A 27,236-nucleotide genomic window follows, 5' to 3' on the forward strand; every position below is an offset into this window, starting at 1 on the left:
AATCCAAATGACAAAAGCTGATCGGAGCATGGTGACTCATGCTTATAATCCCAGTACTTGGGAGGTTGAGACAAGAGATTCACAGGTTCAAAGGCAGCCTCAGCAACTTAGCAAGACTTTCTGCAACTTAGGGAAACCCTGTTTCAAAATAAAGAATAAAATAGTGCTGGGGTATAGCTCAGAGGTAGAATACCCGTAGGCTCATTCCCTAGTACCACCAAGACAAAAAAAAAAAAAAAAAAAAAAAAAAAAATTACTAAGGCTGGCCCAAATTAAGAGAAAAATAATTAGACTCTAACCTTGAAGTGAAGATTGTCTAAAAAACCAAGAGCATTTTTTTTTTTTTTTTGGTGGTACTGGGGTTCCTAGAAACCCTTCTACTTCTGGGCTACACTCCCAAACCTATTTTACACTTTTTTTAATTTGGAAACAGGGTCTCCTAAGCCAGCGCAACTGGCTTCAAACCTGAGCCATCCTCCTGTCTCCGCCTCCCAAGTGAGGGGATTACAAGCGTGCACCACCACACCGGGCCCAAGAGCATTTTTAAACCACCAAACCTTGTAATCTATCTAAAAATTATCTATATTTATCATACATGCAAAATATCCTTATGCTTCTCAATACTCTCCCAAATTCTCATTTATTATCACATAGGGATCATATTTTTGGTCCAGAACTTCAAAGTCTAAACCAGACACAGATACCAATAAGGTTGCTGCTTTAATTTAATTCTGTTTATGTATTTCCTCCTTAATTCTGTTTATGTATTTCCTCTGAAAAACCCATAAACTAAACAGAAATGTTATCTGCTCTCCAAACATGTAATTTTCAATGGAGGAGCATGAATAAGATGACTTCTTTAAGTCTTTGTATTCAAAAAAAGGAAAAGTTAAAAGTATACAGTAATCTCTAGTCCACAGCAATTTTGAAATCCAATTAGGCACTTGCTTCAGTAATCTTTATTAGGGCTTAGTTTCATCATCTAAAAGTGATTATGGCTATTCTCTTTGCCCTCTGAATCTTTGATTCACTCTGAGATGTCTTGCTTTTTCCTTAAGAATTCTCCAATGCTTGTAGCTTAGTATTTTCCCAATCTTTTCCCTGCCTACTATGTAGTAGTTTAATCAATAATCTTGCTTTTTTTTTTGTACTGTTTCTGTTCCTTTTATCCCAAGTTGGTAGTATTTCTATCAAAGACATTTTCTTAAACTCTTTGTGCTTTTCCTTAAATTTTATTGGATTCATTTCTTTAGATAAAATTTACACCAGTACATCCCATGGAGATAAACCCTTCACTAGATCGGGCTTGCTCAATGGTTGTTGTGATACAACATTTTTAAGATTTCTAAAAGCTATTTAATTTTAACAGAAAGAATCTATGAAGTATGTTCATAAGATTGCTATGGAGACTTTTATTTATTTGAGGTACTAACCTACATTTTTTAGAAGTTTTTTTCAAAGGGTTTTAAATTCATGCTATGGCTTAATCTCTAGGCCATACGTTCCTGATAGGAACCTAGATTTCATATCTGACTGAAAGCTATTTGCTTTTTAATTTAGCATGATTTGCCATCTGGAAAGAGAGAATAAAAAACAGCTTGTTTTTGTTTTTAAATGCAGCAAACTCTTCATCCTTAACATCTCTTTCTTCAGCTTATCTTTTCTCATTTCTAACATTTTACTCTAGGTATCTGGGGCAAAAATTCAAGAAACATTTTCAATAGTGTGTCCAAAATGTCCTTATCTGTATTCTTCTGACATTCTCTTCAGGGTGCTCTAAACTTTTACCAGTGTTTCTTATGGTGCCTATCTCCCACCCATAACACAACTGAAACTATACTATCACATATTTTTAATATTTCTATTATGGGAGGACCCTTCTTCCAAATACCAAAACATGACCACTATTACTGAGTAATAAACCATCCCCAAATTTAATGATGTAAAATAATAACACCAAAGTGTATAGGTGCTGGTTATCTTTATTTTTTAGCTTTTAGGTCATAAAATATTAATGTATGAGTCAGGCATGGTGGTGCACACTTGTAAACCCAGTACTTGGGAAGCTGAAACAGGAGGATCATGCAGGTGATCATGAAGCCAGCCTCAGCTACTTAGTGAGGCTCTCAGCAACTTGGGGAGACCCTGTTTCCAAATAAAATATAAACTAGGTCTGGGAGTGTAGCCCAGAGGTACAAAGCCCCTGGGTTTCATTCCCAGTACCACAAAATTTTTTTTAAATTTTTGTAAATAATCATAATTGTATAGTTAATATACTTACTAATGTTCTTGTTTTGAAAAGATCAATAACATTAATAAATTCCTAGACAGGTTAACCATAAAAAAAGAGAATAGACATTATTAACATCACAATCTTTTTACAATGGGTCCAAAAACATACACTGGAAAAAAGATATCCTGTTCAACAAATGGTGTTGGCAAAACTGGTTAACCATATGCAGAAAAATGAAAATAAACCTGTTTCTCACCCTGCACAAAAGTCCATTTCAAGATAGATCAAAGACTTGGAAATCAGACCAGAAACCTTGGAGCTCCTTGAAAAGGGCATAGGTCCAACACTTCAACACATAGGCACAGGTAAAAACTTTCTCAACAAGACCCCAAAGGCACAAGAAACCAAAAGGAGGATCAATATATGGGATTGCTTTAAACTGAAGAACTTTGTTAGAGCAAAGAAAACTGTCAAGAACCTCAACAGAGAGCTGACAGAATTGTATAAATGTTTGCCAACTACTCCTCCTATAGAGGACTAATATCTAGAATATACAAAGAACTGAATAAACTCACCACTAAGAAAACAAATAACCCAATCAAAAAATGAGCAAATGAATTAAAGAGGCACTTCACAAAAGAAGAAATCCAAATGGCCAATAAATGTATGAAAAAATGTTCAACATCATTTGCAAGCAGAGAGATGCAAATCAAAACTACCCTAATATTTCACCTAACTCCAATTAGAACTGCAATCAGTAAAAACACTAACAACAAAAAATGCTAGTGAGGATGTGGAGGAGTAGGAACTCTAATACATTGTTGGTGAGGTTGCAAATTAGTGCAACCACTGTGAAAAACAGGATTTTCAGAATGGGAACAAACCTACCATATGATTCAGCATACCACTTCTGGGTATCCACCCATAAGAATGCAAACCAAACTCCCAAGCTAATGCATGTCTATCTATGTTCATAGCCACACAATTCACAATTGCCAAACTATGAAACCATTCAAGATGTTTATCAACAGATAAATATATCACAAAACTATGGGATATGTATGTACACAAAGAATTTTATTCAGCCATAAAGAAGAATGATATTATTTCATTTGCAGGGAAATGGATAGAACTGGAAAACATTATGCTAAGTGACATTAGTCAGTCACAAAAAGTAAAAAAATCAGATGATCTCCCTAACATGTAGAAGCTAGGGAGGAAATAGGTCATATAGAAACTCTAAATAAAGGAGAAACCATAGGTGAGCAAATAAGGCCACCTAACTGAGGAAGATGGGAGGAGAAAAAAGAGAAATTCTCTAATGTACATGATGTACATTCACAAACATATCGATGTCAATTACTAAGCCAAACCTAAGAAGGAGGGAGAGGGGAGAAAAAGGGGTGGGAATTGGGGAAGGGCTGAATGAGTGATGTGGGCAAGTATGCCTCTACCATCTTGTACCCCATTAAGATATGGCTACAGTGCACCAAAAAAGATTTAAAAATAGGATAAATAAACTAAAAAAGTTATTATTAACATTTCAAATGAGAGTTGGTAGTCATTATTATCCCATGGACATTAAAACAATAATTGAGGAATACTATGAAGAAGCCTATATCCATGAATTTAATATCTTTTATGTAATTGCTAATTTTTGAAAAAATAACAACCTACCTAAGTGCATGCAAGGATAGAAAACCTAAACAGGCTTGCTGAAGAAATGGAATCAACAATTAACAGAAACACTGGGTCCAGATGGTTCCACTGGTAAATTTTAGTACACATTTAAGTAAACTACACTAACTCTTTATAATCTTTTACAAAATATAAAAGCAGAAAGAATACTTTCTAACTGATTTTGTGAGTTAACATTAACCTAATATTAAAACCAGAAAAAGATGATACAAGAAAAAATATAGGTCAGTATCTCTTATAAACATAGACATATAAATCCTTAAAAAAAAAAAAAAAGCAAACTAAATCCGGAAACAGATAAAATGAATGATCTGCCACAACCAGTTGAGATTCATTCCAAGTATCTAAGGCTGGCTCACCATTCCTAAAATCAATTGACATAATCTATCACATCAACAGGCTGAAGAAGATAAATCATATGATCTTATCAATAGATATAGAAAAAGCATTTGACAAAATCCAACTTCCATTCATGATAAAACATTGCACTGAACTAGAAATAGAGGATAACTTCCCTAACTTGACAAAAAATTATCTATACAATACCTACAGCTATTGTAAAACTGTGAGAAGCTATGTGCTTCCCCAGGAATGAAATAAGGATTTCTCTCCTCACCACTCTCATTCAATGGCATAAATCCTTGCTAATACAGTAAGATGAGAAAAGGAAGTAAATAGTATAAAATAGGAATGTACGAAATAAAATTGTATTTCAGATAATATAATTTTATAGCAAATTCCAAAGATTAGACCAAAATGAAACCCTCTTGGAACTAATAAACAATTTTTACAAAGTAATTTTTATTTTTTGGTGTGGTACTGGGGATGAAACCCAGGGGCTTTCTACCTACAGGCCATACTCCCAGCCCTATTTTATATTTTATTTGGAAACAGGGTCTCGCTAAGTTGCTGAGAGCCTCACTAAGCAGCAGGGGCTGGCTTCAAATCTGCCCGATCCTCCTATCTCAGCCTTTCATGTACTAGGATTACAAGTTTACAAAGTTTTACTACACACAGTTAAGATAAAAATATCAATTACTTTCCTATATATCAGTATTGAGCAATTGAAACATGAAATAAAACACATAAAAAGCCTCAATATTAAATATTCTGTTACAAACATAACAAAATATGCACCATATCTAAGGAAGAAAATCACAAGCTGATTTAAAAAAAAAAATCAAAGATCTAAAGAAATGAAGAGATGATCCATGTTTATGGATAGGAAGACTCAAGTTTATTAGTGTCAAATATTGCCAAGTCAATCTACAGTTTCTATGTAATCACAATAAAAAAAAAAAAACCAGAGAGTTATTTGGTGGGTATTTACAAAATGATTCTAAAGTTTATGTTGAAAGCCAAAAGATCCAGAATTGTTGACATAATTTAGAAGAAAAAAAAAAGCTAGAAAATTGACACTACCCAACTTCAAAAGTAACTCTACAGAGCTACAAGCAGCCAAGACATTATGATATTGGTCAGTGAACAAACAGATCAATGGAACAGGACAGAGAACTGAGGAACATATGCACACAAATACTATGAACTCATCTTTAGCAAAGGAACAATAGATTTCAATGGAAAAAGGCTCATCTTTTCTACAAAATATGCAGGATATCCACACTCCAAGAAAATTAATCTTGACGTAGAACTTACACCTCTCGCAAAAACTAACTTAAAATGGATCACATACCTAACTGCAAATACAAAATCAAAATTAAATGCAACGCTACGAAGCTTCCAAATGATAAGAGAAAAATATAGGTGACCGTGAGTTTGCCAACACCTTTTATAGGTACAACACCAAAAGCACAAAGCATTGGGGGGAGTCAATAAGTTGGACTTCATTAAAATTAAAAACTTCTGCTCTGCCAAAGACATTGTTTAGAGAATGAAAAGAGAAGCCACAGACTGGGGGAAAATCTTTGCAAAACACATATCTGATAAAGGACTTAGAATCAAAATATCCAAAGAACACTTAAAACTCAACAATAAGCAAACAATCCAATTAAAAAATGGGCAAAAGATTTGAACAGACACTTCACCAAAGATATACAGATGGCAAATAAGCATATGAAAATATGTTCAACATTATATATCAGTATGAAATTGCAAATTAAACAACAATAAGATGCCGCTACACATATTTTTAAATGCTCAAGGATTTGTTTTAACCAGATATGTTAGAACATGCGGACATATAAATGACTGTCATAAAGAAATGTTTTTAGACTTGCAAAGGCCTAAAAACAGCAGGCACATGGCACGCCACATACAGCCACCTGGGCCAACATCAGGGTCAGTTAAGAGGCTGATGTGGGGGGAGAAAAACGTGCAGAAAGCTTTATTGTGGCTTTCATGGGAGAAAGAGGTAGGATAAGGTAGACAGGTTTAGGACTGGCTAGTTTGAATAATGTCAGTGGGCTCGCAGACGTAGGTGTAAGCCAGAGTTGTTTGGCTCCTGGCTCTGGGTTGATTAGGGCAAGGGAATATTGACTTGGTATGCAAAAGTCTCATAAAGAAAATGGTTGGAAATGGTGGGTTTTGATTGGTTGGCTGGCATCTGAAAGGCACATTCACAAGGGAGTCCTTCATTGGTGGGAATACAAAAGTTTAAAGCAATCACTCTCCTAAGTCTTTACTAAATGAGTTGGTAATTTATGTTCATACAGTAACCTCAATGTAAATATTTGTAGCAATCTGATTTTAAAAGTATAAGCAACACGCCGGGCGTGGTGGCGCACGCTTGTAATCCCTGCGCTTGGGAGGCGGAGACAGGAGGATCGCGCAGGATCGAAGCCAGCCGCACTGGCGTAAGAGACCCTGTTTCAAAAATATAAAATAGGTCTGGGAGTGTAGCCCGGAGGTAAAAGGGCTTCCAGGAACCCCAGTACCACCAAAAAAAAAAAAAAAAAAAGTATAAGCAACAAGCAACCAAGATGCCCTTCAATGGGTAATAGATAAACAAATATATTGCATCCATAAAATGGACTATTATTTGGTGATAAAAAGAACATTGCTATCGAGTCACAAAAGACAGAGGACCTTTAAATATATGTATATGTTCTTAAGTGATGGAAGCCAGTCTGCAAAGACTGCATACTGATTCAACTATATAACATTCTGAAAAAGGCAAAGCTATGCAAGCAGTTAAGGACCAGTGGTTGCCAGGGATTTGGAGATGTAGAGGGAAGGAATAGGTGGAGCATATAGCATTTTAAGGCAGTGAAATTATTCTGTATGTTATGGAAATAATGCATGATATTATGCATTTGTCAAAACCCATAAAACTGGGCAACACAAAGGGTGCACCCTAATGTAAATAGTGATCTTTAGGTAATTATGATGTTCCAATATTGATTCATCAGTTATAACAAATGTACCATATTATTGCAATATATAAATAATAAGAAAAACTGTATTGGCAGAGAAGAAGTATATAAGAATTCTTAATTTTCTGTGCTGTTTTTTAGTAAACTTAGAGCTGCTCAAGAAACTAAAAAATAAAGTCTTTAGAGCCAAGTGCAGTGACACATGCCTTTAATCCCAGCTATTCTGGGATGTGAGAAAAAAGAATCACTTGAGACCAGGAGTTCAAGGTCAGCCTAAGCAACAGAGCAAGACCCTGTCTCTTAAAAAAAAAAAAAAGAGCTGGGCATGATGATGCAAGCTTGTAATCCCAATGCTTGGGAGATTGAGACAGGAGGATCGCACGGGTTCGAAGCCAGCCTCAGCTACTTAGTGAGGCTCTCACCAACTTAATGAGACCCTGTTTTCAAATAAAATATAAAATAGGTCTGGGAGTATAGCCCGGAGGTTAAAAAAAAAAGCCCCTGGGTTCCACCCCCAGTATAAAGATGAAGAAGGAGGAGGAGGAGAAGAAGGAGAAAAGAAAAATTAAAAAGGAAGAAAAAAGAAAAAAATTTTGAAAAGCATAAAGGCAAGCACTAAATAAAAGATATTTGCATTCTATATAGCTGAAAGAAGATTAATGTAAAAAATTTTAGGATATCGTAACAGACTAATAAGAATATTAACTTTTTTAAAGAAAAAGAGGGGAGCGGAACAGAAAATTTACAGAAAAGAAACCAAAAGCTGGGCATGGTGATGCACACTTGTAATCCTAGTATTTGTATGGCTGAGAGAGGAGTATTGGAGATTGGGAGCCAACCTCAGCAACTTAGACCTCATTTAAAAATTAAAAATCAGGTGGGAGTATAGCCCAGTGGTAGAATTCTCCTGGATTCAATCCTCAGTTTCAATAAAAGAGGGGGGAAAAAAGAAAAGAAAAGAGAAAGCAGAAAGACCAATCTCTTTTGAACTCAACTGCAGTACTCAAAACAACACTAAAATTAACATAGATCTCATTGACCAAGACATAACTATTGAACGACTTCAAATGCCGACGAGCCTATAAAGCATGAGGAAATCTTCTACTCTGCTTTAAAAAAAAAAAAAAAACTTTTTGTTGGTGCTTTGTAATCTCACATCATTATGTATTTCAAAGAGATGGGGATGTACATGCACACGGTACTTGGTAAGCTTCCCAATGGCTTCTTCCTCCCTCCCTCATGTTTCTATACATGACATAGAACTTGGCATTAGTGACTTCACATAGGAACCTAACTTCGGTGGCAGTGTTTCCTTCGTTGTTCTCCCCCGCCAGCCCCAGCACCACCCTCTCCTAAGGCCCCTCCGTCACTCCACGGGCGTCTCCTCTATTATCTAAAGGTCCTTCTTGCATCCTGATCACTCCCTAGCTTCTGCCCATGAGAGAAAACATATGCCCCTTCACTTTTTGTGACTGGCTAATCTCGCTTGACATGATGTTCTCCATGTCCATTTTCCTGCAAATGACATAATTTTGTTCTTCTTTATTGCTGAGTAGAGTTCCATTGTGTGTATATCCCATAAGTTTACAATCTACTCATCTGTTGATAGACACCTAGGTTAGTTCCATAATTTGGCTATTGTGAATTGTGCTGCAATAAACATGGACATCCATGTATTACTGTAATATTCTGATTTCAGTCTCTTTGGAAAGATACACAAGGAATAGTATAGTGGATCAAATGGTAGCTCCATTCCCAGTTTTCTGAGTAATAATCTTCACACTGATCTCCACAGAAGCTGTACTAATTTGCTATCCCACCAACAAGTTCCTAATCCCTCACATCCTCACCAGCGTTTGTCATTTGGATTCTTGACGACTGCCATTCTAATTGGGCTTTACTCTGCTTTTAGCCATAGGGTTGGAACATTGTCTTTGTCAAGATCTGGTTATTAAAACTTGTACTTATCATTCGATGTAGCAATTGCATCTGCTGGAGCATCTCCAAGAAAGACTCTTACACAGACAGAAAAGGACTCATGTACAAAGATATTCATTACAACGTAGTCGGTAATAATGAAAATATAAAAATAAAAAAGACTAGATAATCAAATATAGACAATGGAATATCATAAAATAATTTATTTTTATTTTTTTATTTTTGGTCCTGGGGATTGAGCCTAGGGACATTGTAACTCTAAGCTACACCCTCAGCCCTATTTTACTTTTATTTTGAAACAAAGTCTTTCTAAATTCCTGAGGCTGGCCTGGAACCTGTGATCCTCCTGTCTCAATCTCCTATGTACTGGAATTTACAGGTGTAAACCACCACACTAGGCACAAAATATTTTAAATGAGTAAGCCTGAGCTGTAGGTTATCAACAGGAATAAATTCCCAGAACATTGCTGAATTTAAAAAGGAGACTTATGTCTGGGTAATGAGCTTGGAAGCTATGCAAAACGATTGTTTAGGATACATATATGTATATGTATATATATATGCATTAATAAAACAAAAACCTAAATGAAAATAATAAATAAGTTTTGGGGGGAAGCAGTTGCCTCTAAGAAAAGGAATTGGAGAAAGTTATACAGAAACTTCTACTATATAATGTTTACTTTTTAAAATCTGTAGTAATGTTATACTTTTAAAAATAAATCTAGAGTATGTTTTGGCAAAATATAAAGATTTATAAAGCTGGATAGGAATATGTGATTATTTGTTCTTGTTGCGATGTTCTTCTGTATATTTAGAATACTTAAGTTTAATTAGAGACCATAAAGTAAATCTAAGCTGAGCGTAGTGGCTCACGCTTGTAATCCCAGTACTTGGGAGGCTGAGACTGGAGGATCCCAGGTTTGCGGCCAGCCTCAGCTATTTAGTGAGGCTCTCCACAAATTAGCAAGACCTTGTTTCAAAATAAAGAGTAAAAAATAGAGCTAGGGGTGTAACTCAGAGGTTGACTGCCCTTGGGTTCAACCCCCAGTTATGCTAAATAAATAAAGTAAATCTAGCCAGGCTTGGAGGTACACACCTGTAATCCCAGCACTTGGGAGGCTGAGGCAAGAGAATCACATATTTAAGATATAGGAAAACTCTGAGTAACCTAGCAAAGACCCTGTTTGAAAATAAAAAATAAAAAGGACTGGGGTTGTAGCTTGGAGGTTAAGTGCCTAGTACCACACACACACACACACACACACACACACACACACACACACACACAAATTAAGTAAATCAAGTCCATAATTTTTATCTTAAAGATGAGAAAGAGAGTGTGAAAGACTTTGTTTGGAACAATGAGCCCATAAGAGCCACCCCCCGTAATAAAATAACGAGATCAGTAAGCTGAGCTTGAGACAGCAGCGAGCGTTCTGCTGCCATGGACATACAGCAGAGAGAAAGATGCCTAAAATTAGCAGCAGCGACAGGGTCAGAAGCCCTTCTACCCTAACTATTACCAGCAAGAAGAGCTGTCCCGAATCACCCCGGGGATGGCCTGATGAAAATGGGAGGTTTCCTTCTATCAGGACTCCCCTTGTTCTCAGGAAACACTATCAGCTGAGCTGTCATCACTAACAAAGCCAAGAGGAGAGTGAAAGCTGGGTTTCTCTTCGCCCACAACTCCACACTGATGTAGCTAGACCGTCGTTAAACATACCCCTCGTGCTGCACATCTGCACTAAGCTGATACGGAAGTAAGTGGATAGTGCTGTCTGTAATTATGTGATGGAGTGTGGATACTGTGTGATGTGAAAAGTTTGCAGGCATAGGTATTGACTGGAAGCGCAAATCAATGCTCTGGCAGAGTTTAGGCTGCAGAGAGTGTGGTTCTGGAGATTTGGGGGTGGGTTTGGCTCTTCTCCAAAGAGGTAACCCATTTATTTCTATAAGTAAAGGAGGAAATGAGAGATAACAGAGACAAAATGAGAATATTCACATTTTTTTCAGCCTTTTCCTGCCTCGTTGCAGGAAGTAGAGACCAAGTTGGAATGGAAAATACAAGCAAAAGGGAAAAGTAGCAGGAAGAAGGGGTTTCTGAATTGACTAAACATGAAAATCAAATCCTCCTGGAAATTCAGGAAGATGGAAGTATAGAAAATTGGCCTTAAACCAGGCTTGATGGTGCATGCCAGTAATCCTAGTACATGAGAGACGGAGGCAGGAGGACCACAGATTCGAGGACAGCCTCAGCAAATAGTGAGACTCATCAATTTAATAAAAACCCTGTTTGGAAATAAAAATAAAATTGAACTGGGGGTGTAGCTCTGAGGTAGAATGCCACTGGGTTCAATCCTCAGTACCACAAAAAAAAAAAAAAAGAAAGAAAATGAAAAAGAAACTTAGCTCTAATATTAAGTATTGCTTTTGTGCAATTCAGTCATTTTGTCTGCAAAATGAAGGTTGAGGTTAGATCAATGCTTCTTTCTTTTTCTAATACAGGGGATTTGAACCCAAAGGCATTCTACCTCTAAGCTACACTTACAGTCTTTTTACTTTCTACTTTGGGACTTTCTTTTTACATTCTTTTTTGAGGGTTTGGGGATGGAACCCAGGGGCATTTGACCTCCGAGCTACACTCCCTGCCCTATTTTAAAACGGGGTCTCACTAAGTTGTAGAGTGCCTCACTAAGTAGCTGAGGCTGTCCGCGAACCGCGATCCTCCAGTCTCAGCCTCCCAAATGCTGAGATTACAAGCATGCGCCACCACACCCGGCTTTCTTTTTACTTTCTATATGGACTTTCTAAGTTGCTAAGGACCTGGTAAACTGCTAAGGCTGGCCTAGAACCTGTGATCCTCCTGTCTCAGCTTCCCAAGTACTGAGATTACAGGAGTGTGCCACCACACCCTGCCTAGATCAGTGTTACTTAAATGTGGAATTCAGAATATTTGCCCAAAATCACGTGGAAATACTCATGACAAATTCAAATTCCTGGATCACACCACAGACCTACAGGAGTAACACTTATTGGCTAGACTAACAATAAATTTTAACTGCTTCTCCATAGATGTGTACGCATTTGAGAGTCCCTACTGAGCATACTACATTTTAAATACCCTTTCTATGTCAGTCTTTGGTGATTGATCATAATTCCATTTGGCTATGTCTCTAGATTTGGTGACATTTTCTGAATTCTGTATGAGAATTAATTTGTTTCCTTAGGGTTTTTTATATGATTTTCTAAAGATTACAATATATAATCGGCCTCTTGAATAAAATTGTCCAATAGAAATATTCCTCTAAAATATCTGTTGATGATACTGATAAAGATAATCAACAGAATGCATATTTCTTACACTCTGAAACATGATCATTAATTTTGTCTTAGGGAACTAGATGGGGATATTTATAAGATTTATTTAGAAAGGGAAGGTATGATCTTTCATGAGAAATACCCAGGATTAACTTCCTTCGTTTACTCCCTTCTATATTCATCTGCAATATTTCATTGTGTTGATTCTAGTTCAGTTTCTATAAATTTGCTTTCTACTCCTTTTCGTTCATCAAATATTTGCTAAATCTTCTAAATGCCAGGAGTTTTGCTTCATGCATGGGATCCTGAGATTGAAAAAGACAACAGTTGCTCTCCTCAAAGAACTCACAAGTTTGAGAGTACACAGTATACCTACTGCAATACTGTGGAGTTTGGAAACAGCTGTGAATGAGGTGATTTAGCACCACACGAAAAGAAAGCAACATGGCCTCATTTGGGAAAGTCAAGGACAGTTCTGCAACTAAGCAAGAAAGGTGAGTAGAGACGGCCAGGGAAGGGAAGAAAAACCCAAAAAGCCAGACAAAGGCACAAAGGTATAAAGTGGTATCGTCTGCTTAGGAAATGACACATTAGTCTTTTTATGGAGAAAATAGAATGTGAATTTGAACAATAAATTTGGGCTCAAGTTGTTAAGGTTTTAAGCTTAAAAAATACTAAAGTTTAAAAAAAAGAAAGAAGCAGGGTGTGGTGGTACATGCTTGTAATCCCTGCATTCAGGAGGCTGAGACCGGACCGGAGGATAGTGGACAGCCTCAGCTACTTAGTGAGGCCCTCCTCAAATTAGACCCTGTTTCAAAATAAAGAATAAAAAATAGGGTAGGGGGTGTAGATCAGAGGTTGAATGCCCCTAGGTTCCATCTCCAGACCTGCAAAAATAAATAAATAAATAAATAAATATTTTAAAAGAAAAAAGAAAGAATGCTAAACCTTAAATTTTTATTTTTATTTATTTTTATTTATTTTTTATTTTATTTTATTTTATTTTTGCGGTACTAGGGATGGAACCCTGGGGCATTCTACCTCTGGGCAACACCCTCATCCCTATTTTTTGTTCTTTATTTTGAAACAGGGTCTCACTGAGTTACCAAAGGCTTCACTAAGTAGTAGCTTAGTTTGTCCGCCAACCATGATCCTCCTGTCTCAGCCTCCTGAATGCTGGGATTACAAGCGTGCGCCACCACTCCTGGCTCTAAAGCTTAAGTTTTTTGGTTTTGGTTTTGGTACTGGGAATTGAACCCAGCTACAGTCTACCTCCAACTTATACCCTCAGCCCTATTTTATTTTATTCTTTTTTTCTTTCTTTTTTTCTTTTTCTTTTTTTTTTTTTTTTTTGAAACAGGGTCTCACTAAGTTGCTAAAGGTCTCATTCGGTTGCTGAGACTATCCTCAAACCTGATATTCTCCTATCTTAGGCTCCCAAGTATTGGGATTACAACGCATATGCCACCATGCCCAGCTTAAGATAATGTTTAATTCAGTGTGATGTCATCGAGGAGTAGAGTTGATGACAGGCATTGGTCTGTGCTTGAAAAAAATCATTCTCTAAACAAATAGGAAAAATAGAGAAAGAGATTGAAACCCAAAGCTTATAGACTAGTTATGAGACTGGTGGACTGGTCTAGGCGAAACTTTCATCCGTAGAGAAGCAGTAGTGAGTGGGAGAGGTATTTCAGCAGCAGAATTGAAAGAGGTTAGCAGTCCATCATATGCATGGGAAGGTGGGGAGAGGGCTAGAAGAAATGCCAAAGATATTTTGAGTTTTCTAGATTTGATGACAGAGAGGGCAAAAACACAGTCAAGGAAGATAGAGCAAGGAAGGGATTGCTCTATCTTGTGGCTGGTGAGCTTGATTTTTGGTGTGTGGAGTTTGAAGTTCTTGCCCTAATTCAGGGATTTTGAGCTTATTTAAATGTGGGCCTGAGCACATAGATTTGGAGGATATGAGCATAGGGATAGCAGCTGAAAATACTGGAGTCCTAACCTTCCCATTGGGAAGTTAGAGTGACAGTACAAGAGAGATAAGGATAGACCTAAAGAATAGCTCCATTAACCCATATTGCCCACTGGTAGACATCACAGTAGATGAAATATGATAAAAATTTAACAGGAGAATGTATGCATCTAGTTACCATGATGAAAGAAAGTGCTAAAGTTATATAAAGGCACAGGACTGCCTAAATTACCAATGCTTAAAGATAGCAATTGATTACTTTATAACATTTCTTCAGACTGGACCACACCAGATGCATAACATGTTGACAAGAGTGGTTTTATAAAAAGTGTGAAATGTGCATTTAATGAAGGCCATTGATATTATTCAATTGACTATTAATGAAGAGAAACAGGTGACACAGTTAAATCACATTGAATGTAAAAATAGGTATTTTATTACTGTTTTAGGACCAGTGATTAAATCTTCCTTAAGTTTTCCACAACTTGAATTTAAGGACTACTCATAATAATTGAAAGGAAAAATTATAAAAAGAAGAAAAGACTCAGAAATACAAGGAAGTGAATGAGTCATGTTTTAATTTTCTTTCAGAATCTTATTTCACGATTTTACCGCTAAAATTAATAGAGGGGGGTAGAGTGGAGAGAAAAGTAGAGAATGAACTTAAAGACTTCATCACAATGTACACTTTCTCACTAGAAAAAGAATTACAAGTCGGAGAATAAAAATCTAGGCTCATTATTTTAATTCATTCAACATTCTTTCAACACATTTTTATTGGGTGCTTACCATATGCCCAAGTATTCAAAGTTCTGGGATACAGATACATCAGTGAAGAAGATGTGAAAATTTCTGCTTTTGTAAAGTCTATTGAACACATAAGTTAAAATGCATAGCAGACAATTGCTTGTTAGGTGGAGTGCAGAAACAAGGCAGGGAAGAGGAACAGGAAGTGTATGAGGTGAGTGGTGGTTGAAATTGTAATAAAGGCAGTCAGGAAAGACCCACTGGGAAAGTAACATTTGAAGCAGAGAAATCCATATAATCACTGAAGGAAAGAGTAGTTCCAGGTGGTGATTTTAGCAAATGCAAAGTCAAGATCTGAAGCAACATTAAGAACAGGTGTCCTGAGATTCTCTAACCTGGACTGGAGTATCTGGGAAGAGGGTCCGAGCTAACATGAGAGGCAATATCAGGCCAGGTCATGCAAATCATTGCAGGCCATTTGCCTTTTCTTGAATGAAATGAGATGAAAATGGAGTTTTAAAAGCAGAATTAGAAGAATTCTATAGTTTTATGTTGCAATGGAATAAGGTACTGATATAGTTTCTGTGGTGGGCTTCTTACGCATTTTTTCATTTTTGTTTGTATCTCTACACATATGATAGGCAAAATTGCAGAGATGTTCTCCAACACTCTTGTCCCCTTGTTGTTTATACTGAGCTAGGTACTACTATACATGAACTTTTCACACAAAAAAAATTCAGGGTACTCATCAGCTGACAAAATAATGAGATTATTTAGGATTATCTGGTGGTTCTAATGTAACCACAGGAGTTAAAAGTAGAAGAGAAAAAGACACATAGAAGAAAATCAGAGACTTGAAGCAAGAGAAAGATTAGAACTGCTAGTGCTATGAAAAGGGAGGAGGCGAGGCAGGCAACCCCAAAAGCTGAGAAAAGGGCTGGGTGTCTCAGTGGTAGAGGCTTGCTCATACTATTCAAGAATCTGGGTTCAATCCCCAGCTCAAAAACAAAACAAAACAATAGCAAAACACACACACACACACACACACACACACACACACACATAGAAACTGACATCAATCCCAGTCCAGTGCCCAGTAAATAAACAGAACTCTCACTCCGTATATGCAAGCCCAGGAAATTTAATTTGGCCCCTGAGCGTGGTGGCGCACGCTTGTAATCCCCACGCTTGGGAGACTGAGACAGGAAGCTCGCACAGGTTCGAAGCCAGCCTCAGCTACTTAGTGAGGCTTTCAGCAACCTAGTGAGACCCTGTTTCCAAATAAAATATAAAAAAGGTCCGGGAGTATAGCCCAGAGTTAGAAAGCCTCTGCGTTCCACCCCCAGTACCACCAAAAAAAAATTTAATTTGGCCACATATCTGAAAGCACTTGAAGGTAGGCTCATCTCTTGAGCCTTCAGAAAGGAATGCAGCCCTCCCACCATCTTGATTTTAGTCTGTAAAATCTGGAAAAGAAAACCAATAGATACATGCTTTGTTCAGACTGTTGAACTTCAAAATAATAAATAAAATAAAATAAAATAAAGCTTCAAAATAATAAATGTGCTGTGCTAAGCCACTAATTTTGTGTTACTTTCTTATGTTAGCAACTTAGGCTGGCCTCGAACTTACAATCCTCCTTCTTGGCCTCTCAAGTACTAGGATTACAGGCATGTGTTACCATGGCTGGCTTCTGTCCTTTTTTAATGGCTAATGGCTAACCTATAAAGCAAAATGCTACCATTAAATTTGCACTACCATAAGAAATCTCAAAGATTTTCAGAATTCGATGAGACAGGACAAATTTTATAGTCCCCCCAAGCTACCCTTATGCTTGATCTCTTGTATTTGCCATTATCACCTCAACCAGAGAATTACAGTCAAGCACGGTGGCCAGTGTTTGTGAACCCAGTACTTGGGAGGCTGAGCCAGGAGAATCGCAGGTTCGCAGCCACCCTCGGCAACATAGTGAGGCCCTCCACAACTTAGTGAGACTCTGCTTCAAAATAAAGAATAAAAAAAATAGAGCAGGGGTGTAGTTCAGAGGTAAAATGCCTTTGGATTCAATCCTCAGCATCACATACACACACAAGAAAAACAAACAAAATTGTAAGTTAACTTGTCTTAATGAACTATATTAATTCCCTGTCAAGAAAGGAGATAATAGGCCCCAGGCTCCCAGCATCCTTGAAACATGAAATATTCTTATACATTGCAAGACTTGCATAACTCACAGCGCTTGCCCATCTGAACATCTTGAGCATGGTGTCTCTTGTTAGTATTTTTTTTTTTTCTGGTGCATTGTGTGCACATGTGTAAGCCCAAGTCGTTGACGTCAAAACACAGCCTGTGCGTTTTCCTGTAAAACACCCATGCCATTTTAAACCCTATCAAAAAAGATAGTGAAAACTGCCCCCACAAGTTCTAGTCTTTAGTGAGGATGATGAAACACTCAGAAATAAATAGCTTCATTCAAACTAGAGCTTAAAAACACCAGATTGATCCACTGGTTTCAAACGGTTTTTCAATCGCAGCTGGCGGTGGCATCCTGCAGAGCTCAAAAGATGGTCTGGTCTTATTTGAGACTGGGCCTTTCAAACACTGCCATCATTCACAGTGCTTCAGAAAGCCTTTTTCCTCCTCCCTGTGCATGTGACACCATCCTTTTTTCTTCCTCTTAAAATTTCCATATATAATTAATCAGCTCAAAAAAGGAAAATTCAGCCTAATAGTCTACATAATTTCTTATATCCCAGGCAATCATTTCTTACATGTCCGAACATACTAAAAACATACACTAATCTGCTTCCTAATTGCCTCAATTTACCAATGATCATTGTCCTACATTTTTAAAACATACATTTCCCTTTTGGATATTTAGGTTTTAATTTATACTTCTACATTTTCTCATTGAAGGCAAGAAATATATTAGAGAGCAAATGTCACAGTTTGCTATTTTAAAAGAGCTTCAATTGCTGAAGTCTCCACCTTCCATTATAAATAATTTAATAAACTTCTACAGAATGCCTACTAACATGTACCAGGTCCAATACTTGGCAGTGGGGATGTACTGGTTAATAAAATGCAGTCCCTCCCCATTAAAAGTTCATAATCTCCTTTAACAACTTCCTGAACACACACACACACACACACACACACACACACACACACATGCACGAATATGTTTACTCACCAACTGATGAACAGATGCCAATTGAAAGTTATTTCTACAATTAAGATCAACCATGTTCATCTCAGTTGGAGAATAGAAAATGTCTCAATAAATTATGACCTGACCCTTTCACCTATCCTCAAATGGATTTTTATCATTTATTATTTATCAATTGGTCTCTAAGGCTGAGCTAAATCAATGTATTTTGTTGCCATCTCCTTTAAGGCAATCACTTTCTTGAAACTGAACTGTACTAAGGCACTCACTGTTATCCTTAAACAATCATGGGAAATAGTATAAAAATCAAGTGTCATTTCTATCAAGGTTAAAATAGAGCCGATAGAGACAAGGAGGCCAAGTGAGGGCAAATAAAAAGTACATCTGGTGTCCCTTGAAGTCCAAAATCATCTGCCAAAAATGTGTTTCATAATGATGTATTTAAAAAAAAAACTTTCTAACTTGTAAATTGTTCGAAAAATAATTCAGAGAAACTCTCTTTAAACACAGTGGCATTAGAAGCCAGGCATGGTGGCACATGCTTGTAATCCCAGCATACAGGAGGCTGAGACCGGAGGATCACAGTTCATGGACAGCCTCAGCTACTTTGTGAGGCCCTCCGTAACTAAGTGAGACCCCTGTTTCAAAATGAAGAATTAAAAAAAAAAAACAGGGCAGGGGTATAGCTCAGAGGTTGAATGCCCCTGGGTTTCATCCCCAGACCCACAATAAATAAATAAGTAAATAAATAAACAAACAAACAAACACAATGGGATTATACACAAGCTTGCTACATGCCTGGTCACTTTGTCTTGAGAATTTAAGATTCTTTCTTTTAAAATATGCAATTTTCGATGATTAGGTAAATGTAGCAGCATATATTCAGAGAAGGAAAATGGAGATATCCTCCTTTAGCTTCACTAATGAAAGCAAAGAAAACTGAAATATTAGTCCCCCTCTGAGAAAAAGATATTTTGTTCCTGGGAAGATACAAGGTAATAACGTCTATAATTGTAGTTTTTCCAGAAAACATTAAAAATTATTAAAATTTTTCTTCTTCCTTTGTGCCATAGTTTCATAACCATGGTGTTATATGATTCAAGATTTTGCATAATTATACCTTGCTGTATTTTGCTATAACCTAATAAAGTATTTTCTTTCAATAAAACAACAACTAGACCATACATGATTGTTAGGCTATCAATTTTCTCTCATTAATGTTGCAGAAAAGTGGTTAGCATTTCGAGGCAAACAAGGTGTACTTAGTTAGTGGGACGTGACCTTGCTGTCACTAAATTATATCTATGATTAATGATCTTCTCCAGTTTAAAGTTTGGATCATAATAAATAGATTATAAGTGAAAACTAGGGATGGATAGAGAATGAGGGAAAGATGAACCTTAAGACATGAATCGTACATGCCATTGTTCAATACTGAATTCATCTCATAGTGCAATTGACCTCAAGGTTGATGCTCAAATCCCACAGCAGTGGTCCTCAACCCTGGCCACACATAAAAATCACCTGGGGAGATTTTTTTAAAACCCTAGTGTCTGGGTCCCACCTCCGACTAATTAAATTCTCTGGAGGTGAGACCTGGGCACTATGAGCTTTTCAAAAGATAAATGCCATGATATCCACATGTAAGAAACAAAACTGGAGTCGGAAAAAATAAAAAGGAAACAGAAAACCAGGAGATCTACACTAAAATATGTTATTATAAAGACTGTTGGTTAGAATTTTCTATATTACATTGACTCAGTGAAAATTATGTTTCTATTACACCGTTAGTTCACAGTTAACTAGCGAGATTTGTGCATTAGTTTCTGGGTATGTATTTTATCCCTGGAAGTATCATCTGATTTGATGAAAAGTAAGGTTTTTTCACTTTAATTAATCCATTAGAATCAGAGGCAAATATTCTCCAAGTTGAAAACTCCTAAGTCAAAAAGAGCTGTTTTAGAACTCTGAAATCTGCAAAAGAGTTTTGTACTATGGGTATATAAGTATATGTAAACTCATATGCCTGATATACTGTGGCTTCCCTTTAAACAAATCTGGTGAGAAAGTCACCCAACCTGCCAACAAGAGATAAGGAGGAGGAGAAGGAGGAGGAGGAGGAGGAGGAGGAGGAGGAGGAGGAGGAGGAGGAGGAGGAGGAGGAAAGAACAGGAGGAGGAGAAGAGGAACGGGAGAAGGAGGAGGAAAAGAACAGGAGAAGGATAACAGGAGGAGGAGGAGGAGAAAGGAGGAGGAGGAGAAGGAGGAGGAAGAGGAGGAGGAGGAGGAGGAGGGGGAAAGAAGGGAGGGAAGAGAGAGAGGAAACTAACTAGAAAAAGAGAGCCGAAAGAAAAGGAAGAGAAGGGAGAGAAGACAGGGATGGAACCAAATGAATGTATTGTTCTCTTTTTACCCCAAACTGTCTAATGCATTTCTACTACTGATTCTTGCCTTCTCTTTCATTCATCTCTTCATTCCTTCTTTGAACAAATATCCCTAGCAACTCCAAAAATGGGTGGATTGCCAGTGTACTCAATAAAACAGTTTCACAAAGATGGCAAACTAGATGCATAAATAAGTAAATTTTAGGTCAAAGTTCTGAGTAACCTGTATTCATGGAAAACCATAATTTGGTTTTCTGTCCACTAAAAAGAGATTTTCCTGGAATGATTGCAAAATATTTATAACCGTTGAATAAAACATCTAGGAGTAAAAAAAAAAAATCTAAGTAACCCTCTAAGACCTTCTATATATCACCAATTGAAGACAATCCAGTTGCCTTACTTTCTGAAATTCTATTAAGGTAATTGATACATGCTCACTGAATGTACTGATTTTACTATTTGAGTCTAACTTGGTAATGTAACCTGTTAAACTGTGTGTATTAAATCCTTTCAGTCCAGACATTAGTATGTCTTATAATACTACTTTTTGTGATGAGGGAATTGTGAGTTTTTTTCAATGTCTATATTCAGCAAGTTAATAATTTTTCCTGCTATTAAGCAGTTAATGTGGTTTTGAACTCATGAAGAAATTACTAACTTTGGTTATTTAAGATAAAAAAGAGTCAGTCAGAGATTTAGATTGCTCCATACATGTAACCCACTACAGCTCTTTCAGTATACCTTAGAAAAAGGTAATAATCAGGCAAAAACAAAAAAATCTTTATTTTCTAGTAATATTTTGTAGTCAATACTTCAGAATAAGTGAAAATTTTATTTAATTTAGTGAAACAAAGTTACTGATTATTTACTTAGTTAATTCATTACTAATTTTATGTAATGTTGAAGGCATTTAATCCCCCACACATTTAGAATATATTAGCATTGAAAATTATGGACTAAATTTCTGGGCATATTGAAAAGGTAAATATAATGGTTATATGTGTTATATAAATATGTGCATAAATATGTAGGTAGAAAGAAGATTTGGAAGGGGCTGGACTGGTGCATTATCTTATCGGTTATATAATTTTTTTAGATTCTTAACTTGCTGCCAAATTTTGTGCTTAGTTGGAGAGAGTTTCATATGATTTTTTGTATGTTTATTTATGGTATTTTTTCACTAAAAATGCATCATTACCTTAGCAGCTGCTGCACCACATGGAGCAGCATGTGTGCTTTTTAAAAGAGATCCAGAGCACCTTCCCCCAGAAACCCAGAGCCAATATGCTTTGGGAAATCTACAGCAGGACTCAGATTTCACCAGCAAGATAATGTACAATTTAGATATTTTTGCAGAGTTTTTTTCCAATAATAATTTCCTATACCATTTCATCTTCCCTACATTTTCTGTTTAAAAATACTGTTTCAAAAAAAGGAAAAATATATAAAAGTTAATGCATAAAGAAAGAAAGCTTAAAATACATTCTCTCTTTTGCTTGGGGCCATTTTGGAAGAAACTTGGGACTGTCTCTACTTAACAAAAACATGACAGAGTGAAAAATAGAGCAGTGGGTAATGGTGCATTTTCATGAATGAGCCTGTTCTTGTTTTACGTAGTTTAAAGTCTATACCTTCTTATTTCATGTGTGTGTGTGTGGGGGGGGAGCTGACAGAAGGGAGGGGGAGTCATTCCAAGTCTCTTTAGTCTTCCTCTGCCTAGGCACTCAAGTTCCTGTTCCCATTTGCATGCATCTCTTAAAAATCTAATTTCACTCCCAATCTATATACCGAATTTTATGACATTTCTCTTTGGGTATTTTCTCAATTATGTTTGGATAACCCACCTTCAAGGCTACTATTCAGGTCAAGATAGATAAATAGGCAATAGAGTAACACTAGCAAAGTGATCCATAAATGGTTGTACTGCATGTTTTGTGCTTGTTAAACAACTTAAACAACTTCTTTTTTTTTTTTTTTTTTTTTTTTTTTGGTACTGGGTATGGAACCCAGGGGCATTCTGTCTATGAGCTACACCCCCAACCCTATTTTTTTTTTTTTTTTTTTGCGGGGTCTGAGGATGGAACCCAGGGGCATTTGACCTATGAGCCACAACCCCTGCCCTATTTTTATTCTTTATTTTGAAACAGGGTCTCACTAAGTTGCGGAGAGCCTCACTAAGTAAGTACCTGAGGCTGTCCGCAAACCACGATCCTCCAGTTTCAGCCTCCTGAATGCTGGGATTACAAGTGTGCGAAACCAGCCCAGCTCTATTTTTTATTCTTTATTTTGAAACAGGATCTCACTGATTTGCAAAGGGCCTCACTAAGTAGCTGAGGCTGGCCACGAACCACAATCCTCCAGTCTTAGCCTCCTGGAATGCTGGGATTACAAACATGCGCCACCACGCCCATCTAAATTTTTTATTTTTTATGCAACCATATGTTTGAAATAAAATATCTGAGTCATGTAGACCTTATAGATAGATGTCTTTATCTCATTAAAGACACATTAGTTCAAGATATAGAGTGAATCTTTATAAATCTCCCTGCCAAAAATAACTTCTAAAGTTGTAATTTGAGCTGGGGATAATAGTACACTCCTGTAATCTCAGCTCCTAGAAAGCTAAGTCAGATTTCAGGATTTCAGCCACCCTCAACAACTTAATGAGGCCTCTGAAACTGAGACCCTGTTTCAAAATAAAAAAAATAGGGCGTGAGTTGTAGGTCAGAAGTACAATGCTCCTGAATTCATTCCCTCATTCCTCCTAAAAGTTGTAATTTGGAAGTATATCTATAATGCTTATGGAAAAAGAGTAAGATGCAATTTTGAAGAGTGATATTATAAAGAAAATAATATACATGTCAATATTTCCCAAATTAGCCAGGCCTGATGGGGCATACTTATAATTCCAGTACTTGGGAGACTAAGAGAGTTGGATCTCAGGTTTGTGGCCAGGCCTCAGCAACTTAGGCCCTCTGCAACTTAGTGAGACTCTGTTTCAAATTTTTAAAAAATAGCTGGGCATGGCTGAGACAGGAGGATCATGGAAAGCCTCTGCTACTTAGTGAGGCCCTTTGCAATTCAGTGAGACCCTGTTTCAAAATAAAGAATAAAAAATAGAGCTGGGGGTGTAGCTTGGAGGTAGAATGCCCCTGAGTTCCAGCCCCTGTACCTAAATAAATAAGTAAGTAAATAAGTAAATATAGGGCTGGGGGTGTAGCTCAGAGGTAGGATGCCCAAGGTTCAATCTTCAGTACTACTAGGAGAAGTTCTAAATTAAGCTCAGGGTGTAGATCAGTGGTAGAGTGCAGGCCTAGCATGCATGAGGCAATGAGTTCAATCCCTGGCACCATAAAAAAAAAGTTCTAAATTATTTACATGTGCTCAAATATCAGTATAGAAAACCAGGCAATGAATATTTGATTTGATCTAACATGTAAATATTTAATATACAATTTTTATTATTTTATTCATTGATCATGAAATATAACATTTACAGAGATGTGAAAGATAAGCCATACCATAAAAAAAAAAAGGAAGAAATAATCCTAAACTTAAGCCTGGGCCCTATGAAATCTAATCCTAGCTAACAAAGTTTTCCCAACTTCTGTGGGTTTCAGATTCCTCAGTGGTAAAATGTGCACAATGGATAAAGGTTTCAGGGGCTGAGCACGTGATTTAAGTGAAGTAGTTATTTTTAGTCAAGGCCATGAGAATTGGAGCCTCCATAATGGGATTAGTGCGCTCTCTCTCTCTCTCTCTCTCTCTATCTCTATCTCTATCTCTATCTCTATCTCTATCTCTCCCTCCCCCCCTCCCCCCCCTCTCTCTCCCTCTCTCTCCCTCTCTGCCATATGAGTACACAGCAAAAATGCTGCCCCCTACAGGCCAGGAATTGAACCTTCACCAGGACCATGCTGGCACCTGACCTCATCCTCTAAAACCACGAGGAAATAGATGTATGTTGCCTATGGCACCAAATATATAGCATTTTATTATGGCAACCCAAGCTGGCTTAAACAGAAATAGGAGAAATAGGGGATGTATGGCTGGTCTAAAGCGGGCCAAAGCCTTTCGGCTCCAGCTGTGTCTGGCATATGGTAAGGTGAGTCCAAATATGGCACATCTAATTTCAAAGAAAAACGAGAATCCATGTTTAAACGTGATTTCAAGAGTTGGTTTACTTTGTTTCAAGAACATTGTGTATAACTGCGGGGCTGATTTAACTCACAGGTTGGGTGTGCATGTGAGTAGCTGTTACACTGGATTACGAAAACCATACATGAGAATTCCATGCCTCTGTGTCAGAGTGAATATTAAAGGGCAAAAGCTAATCATCTGCTTTGGTTTAGTTACACACACAGAGCCCTCTGAACAACAGGACCATGGGCATGGATCTGGTTCAGCCATGTGTAAACAGCATGAGCCAGCCCTACCACCACCATCTGTGCCCCAGCAAGGCCTAGCCTTTCTCCCCAAAAGATGACCTTCTCGACCTTCATGAGTGCTGAAAAACTCATTTTGTGACTAGAGCTGACATCTTCAATCGATGGCCAGTATGATACCCGAGGCCACCACCAGGTCTGAATGTTGTCGTGGTCCTTTAAAAAGCTTGCCAAGATCAAAATCTGCCAAGTTCAAGTGAAAGTTCATAGTAGAGATTTGGAGTGGGCTCTTGGTTCTGTCTGTGCTTCAGAAGGAAACACTGCAGCAAAGGCCCAAACCTGGTGGAGCTGGGCAGGGAGTGCCAGAGACACTGCCAACGGGAGCCAAGGATCAGACACTTAGAAGCTGCTGCTGTAATGAAGCTGTGGCTACAGGCCACAGGCTAAGCTGGCTTAATGCTGCTGGGTAACCTCTGGCCAGGGCTGCTGTCCTCGGGCTCGGTGTTGTGTCCTGACTGCTTCTGTACTGCATCTCAGTGGCACCTCTCAGCTCTCCACAGTCATGATAACCTTCATATTCTTTCTTAATGCAAGTTTGTCTGAGACACATGATATTGGGAAAATATTGTGATAGAGACATACTAACCTACACTCCTCTAGGCTGGTACTCTGATTCTGTCTCTGGACAAAAACAGACCACCAGGTTGTTGACTCATGTAAACAATTAGCTTGGACCCTCACAGATTTGCTTGCAGTGAGTAGCACTTTAATAATCAGCCCTTTGATTTTATTAACGTTATCTGGAAGAGTCAGGAAAATCATTGAACTGCCGAAAAATGCTTTTGAATATTTTCATTAGCTTATTCAGAGTTCCCTTTGTTAACCTCTAGGAAAAAAAAAAGAATATTCTATTAAAGTTCAATGAACTGACCACTTTAGCTCAGGCCATAGGAAAGCTTAAAGCCAAAGTTGAATGTGTGTGGGGTATGTGGAGGGGGGAAGGGAGGGAGAGTACTGGGGACTGAACCCAGGAGCATTCTATCTCTAAGGTATACCTCCAGCCCTTTTAGTTGTATGTTTTGAAAGAGTGTATCACTAGACTAATGAGAGTCTCACTAAGTTGCTAAAGCTGGTCTCCAACTCGGAATCCTCCTGTCTCAGCCTCCCAAGTACTGGTATTACAGGAACGTATTGCTGCACTTGGCTTTGAATTTTATTATAAAGTCATGTTATTCATTGAGTTTGCATACTTATCATCCATCTGGAAAGAGAGAAGGAATAAGTAAATCTAATGAACAAGCTAATGTTTTAGAAGGCAGCTATTTTTTTTCAAATGCAAAGAAATTAGGAACTAACCACTCTAAAAATACATAGAATTGAAGCCAGCTGGGCATGGAAGTGCATGCTTGTAATCCCAGTACTTGGGAGGCTGAGATAGAAGGATCACAGGTTCCAACCACCTTCAGCAACTTAGTGAGGCTCTAAACAATTTAGTAAGATCTTGTTTCAAAATAAAAATAGGTCTGGGGGTGTAGCTTAGAGATAGAATGCCCATGGGTTTAATCTCCAGTATCGCATTAACACACACACACACACACACACACACACACAAATGTGCTTCTAATTATTCAATTCCTCTGCAAAAATTCCATTAATTCAAGTTTGCGTGTGTATAAATTGATATTTACATGTGTGCACATATATGTATTATACAGGTGTATACATGTGTGCACACATATGTACACATGCAACTGTATACACATACATATATATATGTATGTATAGTCCATTAAATCCTGATTTTTGTTTTCTATGTATAATAATTGCCACAAAGGAAAAAATGTTTGAAATAGCAGCAGTAGGGCAAGAAATAGCACACTTAGAGCAATAATTTATCAGGTTGAACTGTGGCCAGAATCTTAGTGTCCAGTGCCTTGATCTTATTATTTATCACACAGCGTGACCAAGAAACTCAGGGCAGGGGAGGGAGTGAATTAAAAGCCCTCCTGCAAGGACAGACAAAACCAGCCATTGATTGAATTGTACCTGATTGTTCACTG

The sequence above is a fragment of the Muscardinus avellanarius genome (assembly GCF_963383645.1).
Source record: "Muscardinus avellanarius genome assembly, chromosome: 2".
Classification (NCBI taxonomy): domain Eukaryota; kingdom Metazoa; phylum Chordata; class Mammalia; order Rodentia; family Gliridae; genus Muscardinus; species Muscardinus avellanarius.